This window comes from Carcharhinus amblyrhynchos, chromosome 3 (assembly GCF_965287045.1).
Source record: "Carcharhinus amblyrhynchos chromosome 3, sCarAmb.v2.hapA, whole genome shotgun sequence".
Classification (NCBI taxonomy): Eukaryota; Metazoa; Chordata; class Chondrichthyes; order Carcharhiniformes; family Carcharhinidae; genus Carcharhinus; species Carcharhinus amblyrhynchos.
In genome coordinates, this window is record NC_137326.1 from 59,961,085 (window position 1) to 59,987,356 (window position 26,272).

General features: G+C 43.1%; 1 protein-coding gene across 5 annotated transcripts in view; it reads right to left on the bottom strand.

Moving 5' to 3' along the window:
* Positions 1-26,272, bottom strand: part of dock3 (dedicator of cytokinesis 3) — a 965,674-nt gene that overhangs the window by 572,445 nt on the left and 366,957 nt on the right. The gene's annotated exons all lie outside the window — the stretch shown is intronic.

Consider the following 26,272-nt stretch of genomic DNA (forward strand, 5'->3'; position numbering starts at 1 on the left):
GAGATTATCCTAAACTCTGCTGGCCATGTTTGAACTTCGAGCCTGCTCCACCATTCATTGTGATTATGGCTGATCATCCAATTCAATAGCCTGATCCCACCTTCCCCCATATCCATTGATTTCCCTTTGCCATTGGGCTGTATTTAACTCCTTTTTGATAACATACAATGTTTCAGAATCAACTGCATTCTGTTGTAGTGAATTCCACAGGTTTACCATTCTCTGGGTGAAGAAACTTTCCTCTTCTCAGTCCTGAAGTGTTTACCTGTGTGGACCAGCTGGCGGGGATATTCACCGAAATCCTTAACCTCTCCTTACTTTGATCAGAGGTCCTTACCTGTTTCAAAAAGATGACCAATATCCCTGTATCAAAGAAAAGCCAGGCACCATGCTTTAATGACTACTGCCCGGTAGATCTGATAGCCATCATTATGAAATGCTTCAAAAGGTTAGTCATGGCATGCATCAACTCCAGTCTCCCAGGTTGCCTGGATCCACCACAGTCCATCTATCATTGCAAAAGGTCCACACTAGATATTATCTTCCAGGCCCTATATTCAACCCCGGAATATCTGAATAACAAGGACAGTCAGGTCAGATTCCTATTTATTTACTACAGCTCAACCTTCAACACAATTATCCCAACAAAACTCATCTCCAAACGCCATAACCTAGGGTGAGGCTCCTCCCTCTATGTCTGGATCCAAGACTTCTTAATCCGCAGGTCACAATCAGTAACGATAGGTAATGACACGATTATCCTCAACATTGGTGCTTGCAAGGTTGTGTCCTCAGTCCCTTACTACATTCTTTTATACACTTCTGACCGTGTGGCCAAATTTCACTCCACCTCCATTTTCAGCCAGCATAATCAAGGACTCAATGTACTCCGGACATTCTTCCATCGGTAAAAAGTTACAAAAGTCTGGGATCACGTACCAGCTGGCGCGAGAACAGTTTCTTCCCTGTTGTCATTGGAATTTTGAATGGACTTACCATATATTAAGCTGACTGTCTACACTCCAGCTATGATTGCAACACTACATTCTGTACTCTCACTTTTCCTTCTCCCTATATACTCTACAAAAGGTATGTTTTGTCTGTATAACAAGTAACAAGTTATGCAAGTAACAATATTTTTTGCTGTCTCCCAATACATATGGCAATAATAAATCAAATCAAATAAGAAATAGGAGCAGGAATAGGGCATATGGCCCATTAAGCCTGCTCCACTGCTAAATGTCTGAACTTCTGCATTAACCTCACTTTCCTTTCATATCCCTAGCCTCTTACCTCTTAACTACTTTACTACACCTGAATCCAGCACTTTCCGTCTTGCACACACTCACTGACTGAGCATCCACAGTCCTCCAGGGAATTCCAAAGATTCACAATCTTTTGACAGTAAACAATTTTCCCATTTCTCAGATCAAAATTGACATCCCTTTTCCTGAGATTATGCCCCTATATTTTAGTCTCTTAGCCAGGGAAAATGGCCTTTCCACATCAACTTGTTAAACTTTCTAAAGAGTTTTATATTTTTAAATGAAATCAACTCTCATTTTCCAAACTCAGAAATCATAGTCCCATTCTACTAGAGTATGGGCCAATTCTAGTAATATGGGCAGTGAATACACAAACAATGGAGTCTAAACTTTGAAAATTTCAGGGTAGCCCTCAACTGGAGCATTGTGTTCAATTCCAGGCAACACACTTCAAGCAGGATGGCAAACTTGCAGAGGAGATATACTAGAATGGCACCAGGGATGACGGACTCCATTTATGTAAAAGTTGAGTTGTTCTCAGAGCAGAAAATATAGTGAGATTTAATGGAAGGATTTAAAAATTCAAATGGTTCCATTAGAATAGGGAGAACTATTTCTAGTGACAGAAAAGTCAATAACCAAAGAATGCAGATTCAAGGTGCTGAGCATTAGAGCTCAGTGATTGGGAGTGCACTGCCTGAAAGGGTGGTCAAAGATGATTTAATAACAACTGTCTTATAGAAATTGGATAAATGCTTGAAAGAAAAAAATTGCAAATAGATTGGCAAAGTTTTAAAGTAAAGTTTATTTATTTATTAGTCACAAGTAAGGCTTACATTAACACTGCAATGAAGTTACTGTGAAATTCTCCTAGTCACCACAGTCCGGCACCTGTTTGGGTCAATGCACCTAACCAACATGTCTTTCAGCATGAGGGAAGAAACCAGAGCACCTGGAAGAAACACACGCAGACACGGGAAGAACATGCAAATTTCACACAAACAATGACCCAAAGCGGAAATCGAACCCAGGTTCCTGGCAATGTGAGGCAGCAGTGCTAACCACTGTGCGACTGTGCCACCCCAATAATGGAAGTGAATGATGCAGAGGAACAGGATCAATCAAAAAGCTCTTTCAAAGTGCAAGTGAAGGCATCATGGGCTAAATTGTCTGTTGGGCCATGTTTTACTTATTTCCCACTCACATTTGACTGTCTCCACTGAACTCTCCCCCCTTACCTCTACACATCAACAGATCCTTTCCCACTTGCTTCCTCCCTCTCTCCATTTTCCACTCATTCCCTCCCTCCCTGTCCCACTCGCTTCCTCCCTCCCTTTCCCACAGATTTCTTTCTCCCTTTCCCACTTGATTCCTCCCTCACTTTCTCACTCACTTCCTCCCTCCCTTTCCCACTTGCTTTTTCTCTCCCCTTCCCTTCCCACTCACTTGCTACCTCCCTGTCCCATTTGCTTCTTCTCTATCCTATTTGCATCCTGCCTCTGCCTCACACTCTCGCCTTCCCTCTCACATGTCCCCCTTCTTCACTCTTCCTCTCTTGCTCACTCTACCATTTGCTTCCATTGTTCCTTCCTTTCTCTGATTGATGGTGTGATGGTGGAAAGAAAGGTTCCATTTCATGGAACATTGGCACCAGTTGGAAAAGGAAGGATGGGCTTGAGCTGGAGGCAAGGGGTTGACCTTGCCATCTCTGCTGGAATGGGGGTGTTGTGGCTGGACTGCCCCTTCTAGCCCTAGCAAATGTGAAGCTTGGTGTGGTGATGTCAGACAGTCCTGTGATCAATATCTGCATTGCTGCCTGTCAGCTGTGCAAATTCTAAAGTGGCCAGGTACCTTTAACCTCCATGCCCACACACAAATCACCCCCCCCCCCACCCCGATCATCTAGCAGAATTCTGGATCATTGCAGCACTCAATTTTGCAGCAGACATTCTCCTTTTCTCCCTGTCAGAAGCTGCAGGTGAGGGCAGATACTTTTGAAGTCCTTTGAGTTGTTTGGGTGGGGGGTTCCGGTCTGCCTGACTGTACTCAACCTCAATGTGTGCACACAGCTTTGATTTCAAGTATCTAAGGCTTCCTAGCAAGTTGAATTCTTTAAAATCCTCTCCATTCCAATGGAACCCTTTGATCTCTAACAAATTCAGCATGTTACGTGAAATATTCCTTTGAAATTTCAATGGATTGCTATCATCCTCCAACCATCTGTTTACGTTCATTTCCCTGCACATTCGAATGGATCTCAAGCACCCCATTGATCATGACTGCAGTGTTGACAGAGTTGAAGCCTAATTGACAGCCTGTGATTTCTTCAAAACGATTGTGGTTTGTAAAACAGGAAGTAAAACCACAGGCTGTCAATCAGGCTTAGACTCTGTCAACAAAGCAGTCAGGACCAATGCAGTATTTGAGACCCATTCAAGTGTGAAGAAGTTAACATAAACACAGGTAGCTGGAGCAGAAATCCACTGAGCTGTGAATGGAATCTTTTTCATGGCAATGTGCATTTAATTTGTTGGAGATCAAAGGGTTCCATTGGAATGGAGAAGATTTCAAAGATTTCACTTTGCTAGGAAGCCTCAGCAACTTCAAATCAAAGCTGTGTGCATACACTGGGGCTGAGTGCACAGTTGTGCCCTGAGTGCACAGTGTTAATGTAAGCCTTACTTGTGACTAATAAATAAACTTTACTTTAAAACTTTGCCAATCTATTTGCAATTTTTTTCTTTCAAGCATTTATCCAATTTCTGTAAGACAATTGCTATTAAAACATCTTTGACCACCCTTTCAGGCAGTGCATTCCCAATCACTGAGCTCTAATGCTCAGCATCTTGAATCTGCATTCTTTGGTTATTGACTCTTCTGTCACTAGAAATAGTTCTCCTTATTCTACCCCTCTGCACCCCCCGCTTGTGTGAAATTGACATCTTGGATGGGATTTTCCAGCTTTGCGTGCCCGACCCCAAAATTCCCGCTTGAGTTCAACAGGCCTTTATGTGGTCCACCAAATTTTCTGTCTCGCCCACTACACTTCCCACAGTGGGCAAGATGGGAGATTTAAAGTTTAAAGTTGCAGTTGATTTATTAGTGTCACAAGTAGGCTTACATTAACACTACAATGAAGTTACAGTGTTAGTCACCACACTTCAGCACCTGTACAGGTACACTTAGAGAGAATTTCTCATGGCTAAGGCACCTAACCAGCCCGTCTTTTGGTTTGTAGGAGGAAACTGGAGCACCCGGAAAAAACCCGCACAGACACAGGGAGAATATGCAAAGTCCATTCAGACGGTGACCCAAGCCAGGAATCGAACCTGGGTCCCTGGGGCTGTGAGGTACCAGTGTTAACCAGTATGCCACCAGGTGGCCTTCGTCTCTGTCAGATGATCTCAAAAGGGTCTGTTCTCACTTGCAGCTTCTGAGAAAGGAAACTCTATGCTGCACAATGGAGTGCTGCAATGGTTTAAAAGTCTGTCAGGTGACCAAGGGCAAAGAGATTAAAGTGACCTGACCAATACAGAATTTTCATAGCTGACAGGCAGGAATGCAGATGTTGATCACAGACCAGCCTGAAATCACAATGCCAAGAGTGATCTCCTGGTCTGCCAACGCTCGAAAGGGAAGTTCAGTCATAACACCTCATCCCAGCAGAGGTTGGCAATGTCAACATCTTGCCCCCAGTCCGAGCACACCTAACCTACAGGATCCTTGAGGGACCCTTCCCTTTCCAGCCTGGTAGCAGCAGAGCTGCAAATGGCCACTGGACTTACCCCCTCGGAGCCAAAGGCACCAGGTCTGGATGTCAGTGTCAGGGTACTGGGGGCACTGCACTGTTGGCACTGCCAAGGCACATGGCCAGAAGTGAGGCTGAATGAGGGTTCTGAGGGGGAAGGGTGGCTATGTGGGGGTGTCAGGTCACCTTCAAGCCTATGTGATGTGTGTGTGTGGACAGGGTGAAGGTGACCCATGATTTGAGTGGTGGGCAAGGGGGAAGAGGATGCCTCTCTTTTCTGAGGCGTTGGTGGTGCTCCCTAGACCCTCAGGGCCCAGCACACCATGTTCCTGCTTGTGGGTAGCACATAAAAAGCCCACCCAGTGTCATTCCCATTGGTGGGCTGGGTGAACGGCTAGAGATTGGTGAATGATCTGCGAAACTTGCTAACGGGGCTAATACCCCAATCCAACACCAGCATCTCCACATCATGACTACCATCGACACCACAAACTGCCAGCTCCAAGTGGAGAGGATCTCCAAGAAGATCACGCGTATCGACATAGACATCAAGTTTCTACAAAGATACCCAGTCCAACGCCGACATCTCCACATCAAACCTGCTAATAACATTCAAATTAGCAGGTTTACATTATTATTGCGTTGCATCTCACCTTAGGCAGAAACCCAAATGGGGCCAGCTGAATCACAAAAGCCCTCAGGCCCTTTGGGTATCCTGATTTTTGGCCGACATCCCATTCACCAGGGCACTGGGACGCCTGCTGGCCATCTGAAGAAGTCACAGAATCGGATCTTATACTTTTTACAGAGATATCACCATATTAATTTCACTTTTACTAGTTTTGCAGGACTCAAACTTGTGAAAGGAGTTCCCAGTCAAAACCAGTTGAGCATTGCTATGCAGTTTCATGGGTCTGACCTGACCCATAAGGAACATGTCCAAGCAGGCTGACACGCATTAAATCTTGAAGTGCACCATGGCCATTATTTTGTAAATGTTTTAACAAATGCAGCTATTGTGAATTACTGACGGAGCCTATCACAGAACTGAATTTAGACAGCTTGCCTAATTAGGAGGAATAAACATTAATCGTTACAGTATGATTGCGTAAACAAAATTATCTTTTACAATGGCATTACTTGATGTTTTAACTTAAATTGATTGTTCGGTGCAGTGCTGAGGAGAGCTGTATTCCAGCTGAAATCCTCCTTTTTTTTCAAGAACAGCAGGTCATTCCCCCAGTAATCTGGGCAACATTCCTCAGTCAACCACTGTTTCAAAACACATTTAGACAGTTACATGGGTAAGATGGGTATAGAGGGATATGGGCCAAATGTGGACTAGCTTAATGTTTAAAAAAAGGGTAGCACGGACAATTTGGGCCAAAGGACTTGCTTCCACGCTTAAACATCTATGACTCTATAACAACACCTTGATCTGAAGGAGCAGTGCTTCAAAAGTTCATGATATCAAATAAACCTGTTGGACTTTAACCTGCTATTGTGAGACTTCTTACTATGCCCATCCCAGTCCAACACTGACATCTCCACATCATGGATATAAAATACCTAAGGGGTATCCTTAAAATGTAATGTAATACAAATTTAAGCTCTTTCCTATTTTAAAGAGGATTTTTAGTAAAAGGAAAATATTCAAAAAGATCAATAGAGTTATTAATGTTGTCAATTATAATTTAATCTAAATTAACCTTTTAATTCTCTAACATCTTTTGAATTTTAATCAAGAAACTGACTTCAAATAGTTGCTGTTAGGTTAATCTTTCACTTTTAATGAAATTAATTAAACATGAAACAATCAGAAATCATTTGTATTCAACAAACCAGGTAAGGGAAAGCTGCCAACCAAAAATAACCACCTGAGAACTAATAAATTTGAACAGCTTACTTCAAAGCTACCATTTAGTAGCCAATAACTACAACCAAACTTACAAATCAAAAATCTTATTCAATTACTATAATTGGGCATTTTGGCTTCACGTTAAAAAAAGACATAACTACTTAGTAATTCTAGAATTAGAATACTAACCTTGCCCATAAATATGCTACAAAGCCCTCTAACAATACTTTCTGAAAATGTTTACCCCATTTACTGGCACCTCAGTTCTGTTGCACTTGCAGAGGTTGACTGAATGAAGAGCTTGAACCAGGATTGCATCAGTGTCCCTCTGATAAACTGCATATCCAGGAATGAAGCCACTTGCCAGTAAGTCAAAAAGTGGACAAATAGGGCAAAATTTACAAACAGAAACTTTTGCCATTGAAAGGCTGTGTTTGTTTCATCATACAAATTCTAGCACTTTGATGATACATTGGATTATTGGATTAACAAAAAGGTCTCCAAATACAGCTGTCAGATTGTAAATTAGACTAAAAAACAAATCTCTCAGAAAACTTGCTGCCGCATTTCTATGTGTCCGTGACTTATAAAAACAAGTATATGTCATCAGTCCTTAAAGCTTACTTCACCATTCAGTTAAAACATGGCTGATTTCTACACTTATCCCTGGGTATCTATTCCTAGGAAATCCAGGTTAGATTTGAAAATGCCAATTAATCCATTAATTAATCCATGACCTAAAATCACAAATCAATGCTGATCCCTTTTGATCTACTAATACTTTAACACTTAGAACAAAGAACAACCCAGCACGGGAAACAGGCCCTTTGGCCCAACGAGCCCGCGCCACCGCATCTTCCTACACCTACCCTGCCCTGTGTGTATGTGAGTGGAACCCCTAATGTAGCCAGATTCAGGGGAGAATAGTGTCAATTTGGTACACCAATCAGCCTAAGAGCACATCTTTGGGGTGTGGGAGGAAACCGGAGTGCCCGGAGGAAACCCACGCAACCACAGGGAGAACGCGCAAACTCCCACAGACACAGGCCCAAATCCATGTATCTGCACAGCTAGCAGTAATAGTCACTGAGCTGTTGTGGTGCCCGTCTGCTGGTCCAAGATTAAGCACACACTACGACACGAAGTACTAGGCCACTCCCGGAACCTCCAAGAGCAGCCCACGCACGACCCACCGTGTGTGTGCGCCCCTCGTTTGACAACAAGGTGGACTGACACCTGTGGAATAAAAGACAAAACATTACCATGTAATACTACATTTCCGGTGTCGTCCCGAGGCTCTGACCCTATTTAATACCCTCTACTATAACCCTCCATCCTTGTTTCGCTCATGTGCCTATCTAAGTAAACCTTAAACAAGTCCAATGTGCCTGCCTCCACCACCCTACTCGGTAGCACGTTCCATACGCCCACGACCCTCTGTGTGAAAAACCTTCCTTTCGTATCCAGACTATACTTCTCCCCCCTCACCCTTAGATCGTGACCTCTCGTAATTGTCCCCAATCTAGGGAAAAGCCTACCACTGTTGACTCTATCTATTCCCTTCAGTATTTTATACACCTCTATCATATCCCCCCTTAATCTCCGTCTTTCTAAGGAGAAGAGCCCCAGTTTCTCCAACCTTTCCTCGTAACTCAGTCCTTCCATGCCAGGCAACATCCTGGTAAACCTCCTCTGCACCTCTCCAGGGTCTCCACATCCTTCCGGTAGTAAGGTGACCAGAACTGGACGCAGTACTCCAAATGCGGTCTAACCAACGTTCTGTACAACTGAAGCATTAGACGACAGCTCTTATACTCTATACCCCTTCCTATAAAGGCTAGCATTCCGTAAGCTTTCTTCACAACCTTCTCTACTTGTGTCGACACCTTCAGAGACTTGTGCACCTGCACTCCCAGGTCTCTCTGTATTTCTATACTCTTAATCGGTCTACCTTTTATCATGTAACTCCTCCCTGCATTATTCCTTCCAATATGCATCACCTCGCATTTGTCAGGATTAAATTCCATCTGCCATCTATCTGCCCAATATACTAACCTATCTATATCCTGCTGTGTCACCTGGCAGTCCTCCTCAGTATCTGCCACTCCTGCTGTCTTGGTGTCATCCGCAAACTTGCTGATCACACCACGTACGCCCTCTTCCAAGTCGTTTATATATACTACAAAGAGGAGAGGTCCCAGTACTGAGCCCTGCGGCACACCACTGGTGACTGACCTCCAGCCAGAAAAGGACCCTTCCACTACTACTCTGTCTCCTATTGCCCAGCCAGTTTTCCATCCACCTATCCTTGTATCCCATGTGCCTTAACCTTTTCTACCAGCCTACCGTGAAGGACTTTGTCAAACGCCTTACTGAAATCCTTATAGATGACATCAACGGCTCGCCCATCGTCAACCATTGTTGTCACCTCCTCGAAGAATTCTACCAGATTCGTAAGGCAAGACCTCCCCCGAACAAAGCCATGTTGCGTATCCTTAATCAGATCGCAACGCTCCAAATGCTCATACAACCTATCCCTAAGAATTTTTTCCAATAATTTTCCTACCACCGATGTCAAACTCACTGGTCTATAATTACCAGGGTTATCCCTACTACCCTTTTTAAACAGCGGTACCACATTAGCTACCCTCCAGCCTTCTGGGACCTCACCTGTGTCCAAAGAAGAGACAAAGATTTGCGTCAGAGGCCCAGCAATTTCATCTTTCACCTCCCTAAGCAGCCTGGGATAAATACCATCAGGCCCTGGAGCTTTATCCGTTTTTACGCTACCTAAAAACCTTAGCACTTCCTCCCTCGTAATGGATATTTCCTTCCACTGATCTACAACTCCCTCCAAGACATTACAAGACACCAAACCCCTCTCCTTCGTGAATACCGACGCAAAGTATTCATTCAGGATCTCCCCCTTTCGGATGGCACTCATCCCTTTCCATTTTTATCCTAAAGTAGATGGACTTGTGGTCACTGTTAGCCACATGTTCGCCTACCTCAACCTCAACCACCTGCCCCGGCTCATTTCCCAACACTAAATCCAGTATAGCCCCCTCCCTAGTCGGGCTAGTTACGTACTGCTCCAAGGACCCTTCCAACGCACACTTTACAAACTCCTCTCCCTCCGTACCCCCAGCTCTAGGCACCTTCCAATCCACTCCAGGAAAATTAAAGTCACCCACTACAACCACCTTATTCTTTCTGCACCTATCTAAAATGCCTCTGCAAATGCCTTCCTCCACTGACCTCGGGCTGTTGGGTGGCCTATGGTATACCCCTAGCATCGTAATCTCTCCCTTTTTATTCCTCAACTCCACCCACAGCGACTCAATCCCTAACTCCTCCATATTGTCCTCCCTCTGCACTGCTGTGATGTGCTCCTTTACTAACAACGCTACCCCACCATCTCTCTTCAACCCTCCTCTGTCACATCTAAAACACTTATACTCAGGAACATTCAGCTGCCAGTCCTGACCTTCACGCAACCACGTCTCCGTTACTGCCACCACATCTAACTTCCTCACAAACATCAAGGCCCTAAGCTCATCTGTCTTACCCGTCACACTGCTCGCATTGAAACAGACGCAGTCCAACCCACCAGTGCCACTCAGAACCTCCTTCTCCCTGATAATTTTCCTTTCACCCAAACCTACCCTATCACCCAACTCACTCCCGACCCCAGTGTCTAATGAGCTATCAGTCACATCCCCACCCCCCCTCCCTATTAGTTTAAACCCTGCCTAAACACTCCAGCTAACCTCCCTGCTAAGATATTTGTCCCTCTCCCATTCTAATTTTCCCATCCCTCCTATACAGTTGCCCTTCTCTCACAAACACTCGTCCAAGTGTTCAGCCATTCTATGTCTGAAGAAAGATTCTATTAACTTTCCCTCAGTGAATGTTAAACCGACCTGGTTACCTCAGTTTTACACGCTCGCCATCTTAAATAATGGAGTGACATTTGCAATTTTCCAGAATAAAAGTTTCATTTATGACTAAATCACCTGCACCTTCATCAACTATTTCTTTTAATACCTTGGTGTGGAAGAAACTAAGCTGTGCAGATTTTTCTACCTTAAGTCCTATTACTTTTGCTTTTTAAAAACTTGCAAGAAATGCATCAATACATAAATGCATTTGAGTGTTAACCGTGATTCGGTTGGGAGCACACACCTCTGAATCACAAGGTTTCTGGGTTCAATTCCCACTCTAGAGCTTGAGCACAAAAACTGAGGCTGAAACTCCAGCGTACACTGTTGGAGCTGCTGTCTTTTGGATGAGCCGTTGAACCAAGACCACATCTGTCTGCTCAGGTGGATGTAAAAGATTCCATGACAATATTTTGAAGAAGAGCAAGGCCAATATTAATCCTTCAATCAAAATCACAAAAAACAGATTATATGATCATGATCACGGGAAAGCACGGTAGTGCAGTGATTAGCACTGCTGCTTTACAACTCCAGGGATCTGGGTTCATATCCCGGCTCAGGTCACTGTTTGTGTGGAGTTTGTACATTCTCCTTGTGTCTGCGTGGGTTTCCTCTGGGTGCTCCGGTTTCCTCCCACTTTCCAAAGATGTGCAGGCTAGGTTGATTAGCCATGCTAAAATTGCCCCTTAGTGTCCTGAGATGCGTAGGTTAGAGATAAAATATGTAGGGATATTGGGGTAGGGCCTGGGTGGGATTGTGGTTGGTGCAGACTCGATGGGCCGAATGGCTTCTTTCTGCACTATAGTGTTCTGTGATCACATTACTATTTGTGGGAGGAGTTTTCTGAGTTCAAATTAGTTACCATGTTTCTTACACTACAATATAAACCACATTTTAAAAGTATTTGATTGTAAATCTTTTTGAGACATCCAACAGATGTGAGAAGTGCTATCTAAATGCAAGTCATTCTTTTCATAAAGTTCATCACCTTGGCTTATTTGTAGACTCCCTTGTACTATATGAGAGGTCAGTTAGCACAATTGGCTAGATGGCTAGTGTGTAGTTCAGGAAACCAATAACTACCTGGGTTCAATTTCTATTCCAGCTGAGGTAGATTTGTGATCTGTCTCTTCACCTGCCACATGCTTGATGCAGCGCAGTGCCTCTCTAACCCTAATTCTAATAGAGGGAGATGTCTATCCCTTATAGACTATGATTAATTGCCTACATACTAATGGTACTTTAAACTTTATTTTCACCATGAAAATGGATACCAAGTATTTACTTACCATGTTTATCATATTCTCAATGTATTATAAAAACCTCTGCTGACAGAAAAAAAACCTTGCAAGGGTTATTAAAGCTATAATATTCTCTTTATGCCAATCTTATTACTTTCTTTGTATCTCTTTATTTCTTTTTATTACTCTCCCAGCCTGCTGAATTTAATTTTTTCTTGCATGAGTCAATCTTTCCCTTTAGCTTGAGATCGTGTCTTACTTCACTAGAGGTGATTCAAAGGTATAAACCAGTTTTGTCAAAGAAGTCCAGCGGACCACAGTTTTGATTCCTCTCTGATATGCTACTCCCAGCTCTGCTGTGCTGGTGGAACATTGCAGACATAATTAAAACACAGGAATAGTAGAAGGTAGAATGGGGTACCAGGAAATACCGTAAGTCTCACAAGACCAGCTTAAAAGACCAACAGGTTTATTTGGTGATAAACAGCACTAGCTTTCAGAGCACTGTTCCTTCGTCAGGTGAGTGGAGAGTTCCAGGAAATGGCTGAGAAGCTAAAAGGATACTTTGAGTCAGTCTTCACAATGGAAGACACTAATAGCATTCCAAAAATACTAAATAATCAAAGGGAAAAAGATGGGGAGAAAATGAATACAATAACTATCACTAGAGAAAAATGTACTATGTTAACTAATGGGGCTAAAGGCCCATAAGTCTCTTGGATTTGACGGGTGGCACCTCTACATACTAAAGGAGATAACTATAGAGATACTGGATACACCGGCAATCTTCTAAAACCCTTAAATTCTGGATAAATTCCAGATGATTAGAAAACTGATGATGTAACATACTTATTCAAAACGGAGGAAGACAAAATCAGGTGACTATAGACTTAACATCTGTCATTAGGCAAATGTTGGTGTCCATAATAAAGGATGTAATAGCAGGGCATTTAAAAAAGCATAGTATAACCAAGCAGAGTCAGCATGGCTTCATGAAGGGGAAATAATGTCTGATAAATTCTGTGAAATAGTAACAAATAGGATAAAGGGGAACCAGTAGATATAAATAATTGGACTTTCAAAAAGCATTCGATAAGGTACCACACCAAAGGCTACTTAATAAGATATGGGCACATGATGTTGGCATAGTATATTAGCATGGATAGGGGACTAATTGATAGAAGACAAGACAGTTGGGATAAGAGAGGCATTTTCAGAATGGCAACCTATAATTAGAGGAACTGATAGAAGAATGAGAGCTGATCTTATTGAGACATATAGGAGCTTATTGAGGTACATATAGAGATAAATGCTGTGAGGCTGTTTTCTCGTAGATAGGGGACTAACTGGTAGAAGACAGAGAGTTGGGATAAGAGAGGCATTTTCAGAATGGCAACCTGTAACTAGAGGAGTGCCACAGGGATCAGTCCTACGGCCACCATTATTTAAAATATAAATTAATGACTTGGGCGAGGGAAATAACTGTTGCGGATGACACAAAAAATAGGTGACTGCGATGACACAGAGTCTACAGAGGGATCTGGACAGATTAAGTGAATGGGCAAATGCTTACCTGATGGAAATATATAGGAAAATGGTGAAGATACGCACTTTGGTAGGAGGAATAAAGGAGCTGAGCATTATTTAAATGGAGTCCAAAAATGTGCGGGTTAGGTTGATTGGCCATACTAAAATTGCCCCTTAGTGTCCTGAGATGCATATGTTAAAGGGATTAGTGGGTAAATATGGGGGGTAGGGCCTGGGTAGGATTGTGGTCGATGCAGATTTGATGGGCCAAATGGCCTCTTTCTGCATTGTAGGGTTTCTTTGATTCTTTGAGAAAGGCTTCAGAAAACTGGAGTACAGAGGGACTTGGAGGGGGGGGTCCTTGTGCATAGATCACAAAAAACTAGAGTGCAGATTCAACAGGCAATTGAGAAGGCAAATGCAACGTTGGTCTTTATTTCAAAGGGAGAATATTAAAATAGGGAAGTCTTGCTAAAACTATACAAGGCACTAGCTAGATCATACCTGGAATACTGTGAACAGTTTTACTCCCTTTATCTAAGAAAAGATATACTGGCATTGGAGGCAGTCTAGAGATGGTTCATTAGGTATGGAGGGATTTTCTTATAAGGAGATATTGAGTAGGTTGGGCCTGTTTTCATTGGAGTTTAGAAGAATGAGAGCTGATCTTATTGAGACATATAGGAGCTTGACAAGGTAAATGCTGTGAGATTGTTTCCTCTTGTGGGAGAGTCTACCACCAGAGGGCAAAAACTCAGAATAAGAGGTCTCCCATTTAACTTGGTTCTCTCAGAGAGTAGTGAATCCGCACATTTTTTTTTACAGCAGAGGGCTGTGAAGACTGAGTTGTTAAGTATGTTCAAGGCTGGAATAGACACATTTTGCATCAGTAAGGGAATCAAGGGATATGGTAATAAAGTAGAAAAGTGGTTGAGGATTAAATCAGATCAGCCACAATCTCATTGGATGGCAGAGCAAATTCGATGGGTCAAATTGCCCACTTCTGCCCCTACATCTTATGGTCTTATGGAGGTTAGAAAGGTCAAATTGGAGGTAGTAATTGATGAGGAGATTATGATTGAGGAAGATTGGGATTATTAATTGAGAGGCAGTTCAGCAAGTTCTATCAACTGATTAAACAACTGGTAGGACACAAATGAATAACAGGACATTCACACTCTTTTATTCAATTCACTGAAACAGGCAAGTCAATAAATGATCTGGACATCATTGGATGATACTCAAAGATTTGTATAATGGTAACTTATTCAGACTGTGATTACCAGGAAGGCTTTACTATAATTACAGATTTGCATTTATATAGCACACAACATCAGGATGTCCCAAAATGCTTTACAGTTAATAAAGCATTTTGAAAACTAGTAATGTTGTAACGGAGGAAATAAAGCAGCCAGTTTTATGTACAGCAAGTTTCCATAATTATGAATAAGTTAAAGACCAGGTTTTTTATTTACATGTATCGTTTGAGGGGTAAATATTGGGCAGGACATTGGGGAGAACTTCCTGTTTTTCTTCCAGTAGTGCCATGGGATCTTTCTGTCCCCTTAAGAAAGGAGATGGAACAATGGTTTAATGTTTCACCTGAAAGATGTTGCTTACAACAGAGCAGCATTGTCTTAGTAATGCACTGAAGAGTCAGCTTAGATTTTATACTCAAAGCTCATTCATGTTTCCAATATTGAATCTAGTACAACTTCAACATTTTCATTTCTAGTACCTTATTTGTAGATTTTTCCAGATCTTTCTCACTGAGGAAATAGATTTTCCAAGTACTGTTCTAAATTTGCTTTTTGTTAATTTCCATTTATGTCCTAGTAATAATTCTTCTTCGATACAGAGTTGTGCAGCCTTGCAGCTCAGCTAGCTCCCGAGGGGGGCTTGAACAAAATATTCTGCTTTTTGATTGGTTTCCCTGGTCATGTGACCCTTACTCGGCAGATGGATCTTTGAAGTGACAATCACTACATCCCTTTTCCTCTCAGTCCCTTTATACAAACATCAGTATTCAATTTACAGAGTCCCAGGTAATTAAATATTTAGTACATGAATCCAGTCCATTATAAATCAAGTCTTTCAGAAGGTTTCTAATTCCTAATGACGTAACTCCTCTGCCTCAGATGCTTCCACTACAGTGCTGTCAGAAGAAACTACAATCACAGGTGTCTCTCCAGGCACTGGCATCTCAGTTCAATGAGGACATCAGTTGCACCTGCGAAAGGATGACCTGGTACCTCAATTTTGAATGGTCAGACAATACATCTCCTGATGGCAGTACTGGCTGCTGGGGAAATTCTTGATCTCTCAAATGATCTGCTTATTTCTGGAAGATTCTTTCTTCTATATCCACACGATAAGACGGGGTCCCATTTTGGATCCAACTCCAGAGATCCAAGTCAATCCACTTCCAAAATTCCTCACATATACGGCTTCATCCATTGATAATTATGTTAGCTTACATGAATGATGGTTTGTCTGATTGTTTTGGTTGGCCTCTCCACTCCCCGGCAAATTTGGAAACATGAGACTCAGTCTCATTCTGAGAAGACAATTCAGTAACAACTCCAGTTGTTGCATGTGGAGTGGTCCTATAGCCCAGAAGGAATCGTGAGATTCTGGTCTCCCTGACTGATTCTTTATGCCTGACTTAAAGGTTTGGACTACTTATTCAGCGAGTCTGTTAGATGCGCAGCTGTAAGGTGCAGTCCTAATATGCTTGATGCCATTGTTGGTGGTGAAATTCTGAAACTCAGCACTCTCGAAAGTTGTTCCATTATCAGATACTATGGAGCAATCTTACAAAAAAAGTTCGAGGTACCAAACAAGCATGAAAATGGGAGAAATTCACGCCACTTTTTTGGGCAATTTAAAAAATGAATCTAACCTGACTTAGTTCAAAAATTGAGGCAAAACTTGAAACCCTTCAGCAGGGGCTGATAGCAGCAGAGGATGCAATTGAGCATGTGCACCTATCACTGCCACTGTGATGATCACTGCCCAGTCACCCACCCAGAACGACCATGGATGAAACCACCCAAACACTCCGCCACCAATTGCTGTATATAGATGATCTGGAGGAGGGAACCGAGTGCAGGGTGTCGAAATTTGCTGATGACACCAAGATTGGGGGAAAGGCAAATTGTGCGGAGGGTGTGGAGAGTCTGCAGAAGGATCTAGATAGGCTGGGCGAATGGGCCAGGAAATGGCAAATGGAATTTAATGTTGGCAAGTGTGAGGTGGTCCACTTTGGTAGGAAGAATGGTAGGAAGGACTATTACTTACGGGGCGAAAAACTGCAGCAGGCGACGGTGCAGAGGGACCTCGGGGTCCTTGTGCATGAGTCGCAAAAACCCAGCTTGCAGGTGCAGCAGGTGGTCAGGAAGGCAAATGGGATGCTGGCCTTCATAGCGAGGGGGATTGAATGTAAAAGTAGGGAGGTCTTGCTGCAGCTGTATAGGGCATTGGTGAGGCCGCAGCTGGAGTACTGTGTGCAGTTTTGGGCGCCGCACCTGCGCAAGGATATTTTGGCCCTGGAGGGAGTGCAGAGGAGGTTTACTAGGCTGATACCGGAGTTGAGGGGATTGAGCTATGAGGAGAGGCTGAATAAACTAGGCTTGTACTCGTTAGAGTTTAGAAGAATGAGGGGAGATCTCATTGAGACGTATAAGATGATGAATGGGATGGATAGGATAGAGGTGGAGAGACTCTTCCCGCTCAGAAAAGACAGTAGGACTAGGGGGCACAGCCTCAAGATAAAGGGGAGGCGGTTTAGAACGGAGTTGAGGAGGAACTTCTTCACTCAAAGGGTGGTGAATCTCTGGAATTCTCTGCCCGTTGAAGTGGTGGAGGCTGCCTCGCTAAATATTTTTAAGAAGCGGGTTGATGGCTTCTTGATAAGAGAGGGGATTAAGGGTTATGGGGAGAGGGCGGGAAAGTGGAACTGAGCCACAACAGATCAGCCATGATCTTATTGAATGGCGGGGCAGGCTCGAAGGGCTAGATGGCCTACTCCTGCTCCTATTTCTTATGTTTCTTATGTTTCTTAGAGTGTGCAGTGGTTTCTCCTCCTCCTCCTCCCCCCTCCCAAACAAAATAGTCTGCCTTCCTTCAGCTCCACACCTTGACATTGCCAGGATGCCAGGCTGGCACAATCCAAGGGACACCCCTCTCCCTGTGTGTGACTTCCTGTGGGGCCTCAATGGCCTCTGGTCCTTGTCTGGGCCCTGCTGATGGGAACCACACCTGATCCTTGCTGGAGAGAACCTTCCCCAGTAAAATCACAGAGGCAAGTGAGCCCGGGTGAAAGCATCTCGGCATTACTAATAATATTTAAATTGCATTTTTCGGGCACAAGGCTGATCTTGCCAGACATCCGGCGCTGGTAACTTTGCAAGAAGCGAGAAATCGGGTGCAAATCTGATTTCTTGGCTCCCTCGCGACCTTACCGGATCGCCCCACACATGGGCTGGTGGGGTGCTACAATAAGATCACCCCCTATGACTTCAGGTATTCTATGGGTGGAAAAATATTGGCATAATTTCTCAATTGTAAAGTGCACTATTGGAGACTTCACTTCCAACAGTTACATCCACTTTGAACGTGCATAGGCAAGCAGCAAAGACGTTGTGCTCATGAATAACCAACATAATCTATATGAGCTTATACCATACAAATATTGGTGGAACTTCTTGAAACTAAAAACCATTGATAATCCTCCTTTCTCGACTTGTGAATAGCCTTTTTCGACTTCTGAAAGGATTATTGAGACATTCACTTTCAGAGCCTTCAGCCATCTCATAGGTCAACACCACACCAATGCCATAAGAAGAGGCATCACAGGTTAACATCAATTTCTTTGACATATCAAAATACACTAACTAGTTCAAAAAATGTAGCAATTGTTTTACTCTGTTAAAAGCTTCTTCTTGTGGGGTCTTCCAAAACCAATGTTCATGCTTTTTTACAGCATTCACAAGGGAGACAATAATATCGACAAATTTGGTAAAGAACAGCCACAATAATACACTATTCCTAAGCTCAAGTCATTTTTAGGTGTGTTTATGGGGGCTGGTGCACCCTTTTTGGCTCTGACCTTGTCGTCCATGAGGTATAATCGTCGTGCATTTACATGGCACCCCAGGTAGGTTATCTTGGTGGCTTGAAAAGTACATTTCTCCTTCTTAAGACAAACTCCAGCCGCTTGAAATCTCTTTAGCACATCTTCTAAGTTAACTAGGTGCTCAGCTTCTATCAATCCACTTATAAAAACATTAGCAATGTATATCATAACTTGTGACAGTTCTTTCAACAGACTTTCCACTGTCATCTGGAAAATAGCACATGTTGATGACATACCAAAGGGCAGGCGCTTATAGTGGAACAAATCTTTTGAGTGTGTTTTCCATGACATAACCTTGGGAAACTTCGTCTAATTCAAGTTGTTAATATGTTTAACTCATATCCAGCTTTGTGTAAGATTGTCCTCTGGCCAGCTTTGCATATAGATCCTCAATCTTTCGTATTGAGTATTTGCCCAATTTGGCAGCTCAGTTAACCATTAGCCTGTAGTCTCCCCAAATGCGAACAATCTTGTCTGGCTTCAACAAGGGACTGTTGGTGTTGCCCATTCCAGTAACTGAACTGGCTTGATAATGCCCAGTTCTTTCAACTTGCTTAATTCAGAATCCACCTTTTCTTGTAAGCAAGGTCTTGCCCTAAAATTTGAAAGGTCACCTCTAGATTCACAAGCTAAAAGGCCTGCAGACCTTTTATCTTCACTAGCTCTCATATTTCTCTGTTAGTTTGAGCAGACCTTCATCTGCACTTGAAAATCTCAGTCCAATTTTAAGAAGTTCAAAAGATTTCCATTGAATAGCCTCATTCAAAGTGGATCCAAAGTTGCAATCCTTCAAGATTTGCTTAAACTTGATGACATAAAAGTTTCCCCTTGGGTTCTTTCCCTCAAATTAAACTTAAATCTCTGCAGTATGACCGATAGTTTCGGATGGAAATATGAACTTATCAATTCAACAATCTCATTAAATGATAGGCGTTGTGTGCGCTTGGAGTTGTGAGACTGCAAATCAAATTGTAAGCCTGGGTCCCACAGGCACTCAGGAGCATTGGCTTTCTGTTCCCCTCCTCCTCTATTTTGTTGACCTGGAAGTAATCCCCCAAACACTCTGTATATTATATTCGGCCCTCTATAGAGTCCATCCAAATGGGGACATTTTTGTAACTACTTTTCTTTGTTTCAACTTCACCCAACTTCAACAGAAATTTTATACTCACATTTTGAAGTTCACTTTTACCCTCACCTCTTAGTAACCAGTGAAAGGAAAAACAACAACTCTTCTAATTACAGGTAATGGCCAATTAGAAACTTGCAGCCTGGGATCGCTGTTGTTCATGATTTACATCAATGACTTGGAGCTTGAAATCAAAAACAGAGTGGAACTCTCTCATCCGGGACTGAGAGTGGACATTTATTTGTATTTTGCAGAAAGCGACAGTGGACAGGAAAAGCAGTGTTGAAATCATTGGCATCAACATCATCTTTCTCCTACTTTATCAATGGGAACATGAAAAAAAGCTCAAGGGACATGTGAACATAGAAATTTGGAGCAGGAGTAGGCCACTCAGTCCCTTGAACCTGCTCCACCATTTAACGGCTGTGATCTGTTTGTAACTGCAAAGCTACATTCCTGCCGATCTTTTATCCCCTTGTTAATCAGAATCTTTTTAGCTCTGTCTTAAAAATATTCAAAGGCTCTGCTTCTACTACCTTTTGTGGAAGACAGTTCCAGAGACTCTCAACCTGAGGGAAAGAATTCCTCCTCATCTCAGTCTTAAATGAGCAACCCCTTTTTTAAAGAAAACTCTTTTTGACAGAATGTTAATCTGTGTTTTATTCCATGGTTATTTTAGAATTTTATGAATGTTTTCACAACCTGCAATTCTGTCCAAAAACTAAGTTTCTCGGACATTGCAGTTAGATTATATTTTTTAGACGTGTATATATTCAAGCAACTCAGCCAATTATGAAAATTGTGCAGGTCCCATGACGTCTCGCTGATGGGACAGGCTCTGAGTGAGTCTGCCCCTCCATCCACCGAGTCTTTTTAAAGATTGGGGTGCCATTTTTAAAGGCCACACCAGTGCACATAGGTTCATATGGAACCCCTTCATACAACCCACCCTCATCACTGTTTGGGCACTGCTTCCAATGCTGTCTGGGCACCAGCCCTTGCACTGCCCAGGCATGACTCTCCCCCCCCACCCCAGCAATGTGTTCAACCGAGCTGCTTAGGGATGTCTGCCCAACAAGTGCATGCTGTGAGGCATAAGTTGTAATTCATGCCGGTCTGCTCTCATGCTGACATGAATGGATTTTATTATGGCGGAGGGGGTTGGGGGTAGGGGAGGAGATCATTCAGGTGTGGAGGTCTGATAATATGTAAATGTCTTATAAAGATATTCCTGATGTTGAGCTTTTTGTTGGTGTCAACTGTGATTTGGACCCACTGAAGAGGCCAGCTGTAAACTGCACCACATCATCCATCCCTGCCATAATTAATAATCCACCTGGGGGTTTTGCTCTGTATTCCAAGCCAGGCTTGGTGGTGCGGATCCTGCCTTCATATCCAGATGCCATATTGAAAAGGCACCCAACATCACTGACCCATTGTTGAAGATAGTAAATGGACCTCCAGCAACACACTGAAGCTGGTACATCCACTTAATAGGCACTCCCTCCACCTACCGCCATGTTGTTCCAGGGTCCAGGAATGCTGCCAGCCTCTATTAAGGTACATGCAGAATGGGCAATTAAGTGACAAATAAACTTTAATACAGTAAAAAGTCTCACAACACCAGGTTAAAGTCCAACAGGTTTATTTGATAGTAAATGCCACAAGCTTTCAGAATGCTGTTTCTTTGTCAGGTGAGTGGAGAGTTCTGATCAGAAGATCTGATATGAAGGAACAGCGTTCCGAAAGCTGGTGGCGTTTACAAACGTGTGTCAGGGTTTTGACAGGCAGACTCCTCTCAGGGCTTTTAGTTTATCTATACATTTCAATGATCCTCTGAGAGTTATATTGGGCAATGTCCTTTACAATGCATAGAAGAGAGGAACAGCTGAGTCTGCAAGTTCAGTCAAGTCCCATAATGGCGATGGTGACCAAGTAGTATTGTGACTGGATGAGTAATCCAGAGGCCCTGGCTAATGCTCTGGGGATATGAGTTTAAATCCCACCATGACAGCTAATAGGATTTAAGAATCAGTAATTGGTACACAAGCAGTGAGAGAGACTTCATCCTGAGTGAGACACAGATCGAGTGAGCATATCTGGGGATTTGGATCAAAGTGGGAATTTGGTGCAAAGGAGAAAGAGCTGCTCATTTGCTTTTTGCTTTCTAACTTATTCCTCCTTCAGAAAATGGTCTTGCCTGCTGCAGGTGGAGGCTAGTTATTTCGTGAGTATTTCAGCTGCTGTGAGGCAGCAGTGGAAAGAAAAATCCATTGTGATGTCACAGGAAACTAGTGCATGTGGCAGTACAAAAATGAGAGTCTGGAATAGGGAAATTTAGGGCCAAAATAGAAAGATAATGCAAGTAATCCAAAATAGAGTAGAGTTAACGCAAGAGAAATAAATTTAACACATGGCAGGGCAGCTCAGTTGACTGGAATGTGTGGCTGGTTAAATGTGCAAAGTCATGGATGCTTCTAGTTTCTTCGATGACCACATGGGCAGTAAATGCTGCCAGCTACAGGAACTTGTACTCTGGGTCACTGTTGCGCATCCACAAGACTGAAAGCTTTGTGGTTAGTATGTTCAGAGAGATGGTCACAATGAAGCTGTAGGGCCAAGAGGTAGAGGGGGAATGGGTGATCACCAGGCAGTCCAAGAGAACTAGGCAGCATCTCCTCGGATTCCGCTCAGAAATCATTGCTTTGGTAGCTGGTTCTTCAGAGGAGTGCAGTCAGTGCCAGGTTTAGCATTACAAATGGCTCGGCTTATAGTGGAGGAAGGGAAGGAAGAAGGGAAGACAAAAGTGATAGGGGAATTTAGTTAGATACGGGAACTGACAGCTACTTGTATGGCCATAAACTTGAACCTAGACTTGTATGTTGCCTCCTTGGTGCCAGGGTCAAAGACGTCACGGAGCGGCTGCAGGACATTCTTTTGGGGGAGGGTGGAAAGCCAGTCCACATTGGTACCAGTGATTTAGATAGGAAGAGCGATAGGTCCTGCAATCAAAATTCAGGGTGCCGGGTAGAAAATTAGAAAACAAGACCTCTCTGCATTACTCCCAGTGCCACGTAAAAGTGAATACTGAAATAGGGGGATAAGGCAGATGGATGTGTGGCTAGAAAGATGATGCAGGAGGATGGGCTTAGATTCCTGGGACACTGGGACTGGCTGTGGGAGATGGCACTTGTACAAACCAGTCAGGTTGCACTTGAAACCTGAGTTTCTTGCTAGTGCTAGTAAGGAGGGCTTTAAACTAGTGTGCAACAGAGATGTGGGAACCAAGGGAAAATATTAAAGAGGAATATTGAAATTGTATAAAATACTGGGTGGGGGGGATAGGGAGGAGAAGAACATAAATAATATGTTAATAGGTGAAGTCAGAGTAAAGGAGAAAATAATGATGTCTAAATCAGGGTTACTGTGCGGCCATGTGAAAGCATGAAGTACAGTACATAATACAGGCGCAGATTGCAGAGTGGAAATATGATGTTGTAGCAATAAAAGAAACCCTGCTCAAGGAAGAGCAGGACGGGGTGTTAAATATTCCTGGTGCAAAATGTTCAGAAAAGATACGGAAAAAAAAAAGCAAGGAGGACGGTTGGTGGTATAGGTTAAGGAAAGCATTGCATTACTAGACAAAGAGCATGTTCAAGGACAGAATCAATTTGGCTAGAATTATAGAACAGTGTAGTCTAAGGGCTGCCAACTAGCATGAAGGATGTAGAAGAACAAATCTGAAGGGAAATTACGGAGAGAAGCAAACATTACAGTGTAGTTAAAATAGGAAATTTTAATTACCTGGATGCAGATTGGGACAGTGGTAGTGTAAATGGTGGAAGGAGTAAACATTCCTAGATTGTGTCCAGAAAAAAAATTCTTCAGCAGCACGTGTCCAGTCCAACAGGAAAGGATGCACCATTGGGCCTGGTTCTTGGAAATGAAGTGAGTGAAGCAGATCAAGTATCAGAGGGAGAACCTTAAGGAGCTGGTGAACATTGTATCGTAAGGTTTAGGATGATGACACAAAAGGATAATAGACAATCCAGAATAAAAATAATTAACTGAGGGAGAACCTACTTCAGTGGGGCAAGAATGGAGTGAAAGGTCGATGGGAAAAAAACTGTAGCTGAACAATAGACTAACTTCAACACAGAAATAGTCTGGATACAGTCAAGGTGTATTCCCTTAAAAGAAAAAAGTAGGGCAAACAAATCCAGAGCTCCATGGATGAAAAAGGAGAAGGAAATTAGGAGAAGGAGAAGGAAAGAAGAACAAGTGCCAGGTAGAAAATACAGTTGAGAACCAAAAGGAATACAGAAGGTTCAGAAGTGAGGTGAAAAAGCACATTCAAGAAACGACAAGGGATTACCATCAAAGACTGACAGCCAACGTAACAGGGAATCCCAACGTCTTCTATAGGCATATAAATAGTAAAAAGATGGTAAAAGAAACAGGGCCAATTAGAGACCCAGAAGGGAATTTACATATGGAGGTAGGGTGCACAGCTGAGGTATAAAATAAATTCTTTGCATTTGTCTTTACCAAGGAGGTAGATCCTACCCACAGCATGATGAGAAAGCTCTGTCTCCCGAAGTTCAAAATTGATAAAGAAGCAAGTGTTGAAATAGGAAGTGTTGGTACTGAGAATTGACAAGGCATCAGGGCTAGATGAGAGAATACTGAAGGAAGTGAATATGAAAACTGCAGGGGTGCTATCCCTAAACTTCCAGTCTTCTCTACACTAAGGGGAGGTGCCAGAGGGGTGGAGAACTGCAACTGTTATACCCCTGTTCAAAAAGGTTTGTAAGGATCGTCCCAGCAATTACAGGCCAGTCAGCTTAATATCAGTGGTAGCCAAGCCTCTAGAAACAATTGTTCGGCATAGAATTAGTAGTCACATGGAAAAATGTGGATTGATTCGGAAGAGCCAACATGGATTTCTAATGGGGAAAGCATGATTAACTAACTTGCTGGAATTTTTTGAGGAGATAACAGATAAGGGCAAAGAGGATAATGCTGTTGATGTGGTGTACTTGGACTTTCATTGGCACACAGGACTTGAGAAAAGTTACAGCTCATGGGATAACAGAGGATGACTGTCAGTCTCAGCAGTTCTATGCTCCACCTGTGACATGGGTAGTCCTGGAGGACTACACTTGCAGGAAGTGCGCACAAATGAGGCTTCTAATAGATCGCTTAGATCAACTGGATCGAGAGGTGAACACACTTAGGAGCATATATATGGAGGAGAGTGTCATTGCCAGAGGTTTCAGGGAGGTGACTGCACCCAAGATTCAGAAAGATAGATACAAACAGTAGACAGCGCGGGAGCCCCCTGAGGCTGTTCATCTCCCTCCTTCAAACAGAAGTATCATTTTAGATGCTGTTGTGGAGGACAGTTTATCAGATGACTGCAGTGGCCAGGAGAGTGGCACCACTGCTGGCTCTGCTGTACAGCAGGGAGGGTCAAAGTGCAAGTATATGGTGGTAGTCAGGGATTCAATAGTAAGGCACACTGTCAGGTGTTTCTGTGACTCCAGGATAGTCTGTTATCTCCCTGGTGCCAGGGTCAAGGATGTCTTTCAGCAGGCACAGGGCATTCTGAAGGCAGAAGGCAAACAGCCAGTAAAAGTGGTCCATGTTGGAAGTAACAGCATAGGTAGGGAGGAAAATGTGATCCTGCAAAAGGAGTTCAGGGAGTTAGGAAAGCAGCTGAAATGCAGGACCTCCAGGATTGTATTCACAGGAATACTCCCTGTGCCACGTGGTAGTGAGGCAAGAAATAGGACGATGGTGCAGCTTAATAAGTAGCTTGAGAGTTGGTGCAGGAGGGAGAGCTTCAGATTTTGAGACCACTGGGATCTTAACTAGAAGGGCACTAACATCCTAGCAGGGACATTTGATCGTGCAGTTCGGGTGGATTTAAGAGGGGTGGAATCCATAGCAGTAGGTCAAAGAGCACAGAGATTGTGGAGAACTCAGTGAATGGGTCCAGTAAGACAAAGAAAACTAAAACATAGGGATAGCATACAAAACATGACAGGGCAGATGGTCTGAGGTGTGTTTGCTTCAACTTAAAGAGTATGATAGTAACACAGATGAACTTAAAGCTTGGATTACTACATGGAATTATGTTGGGGCAATTATGGAGACTTAGATGAAAAGAGGCCAGGACAGGCAGTAGCATTTCAGGGTTTGGATGCTTCAGCCAAGATGAAGAGAGTGACAAAAGAAGTGGGGGTGTTGTTTTACTAATTAGGGAAAATGTCACAGCTATACAGAGGGAGGATACCTTGGTGGGATCATGCAGTGTGCCATTATGGGTAGAACTCAAGAACAGGAGCGGTGCACTCATACTGTTGGGGTTGTCCTATTGACCCCCCCAAAAGCCAGCATAAAGTGGAGGAAGTGGTATGTTTG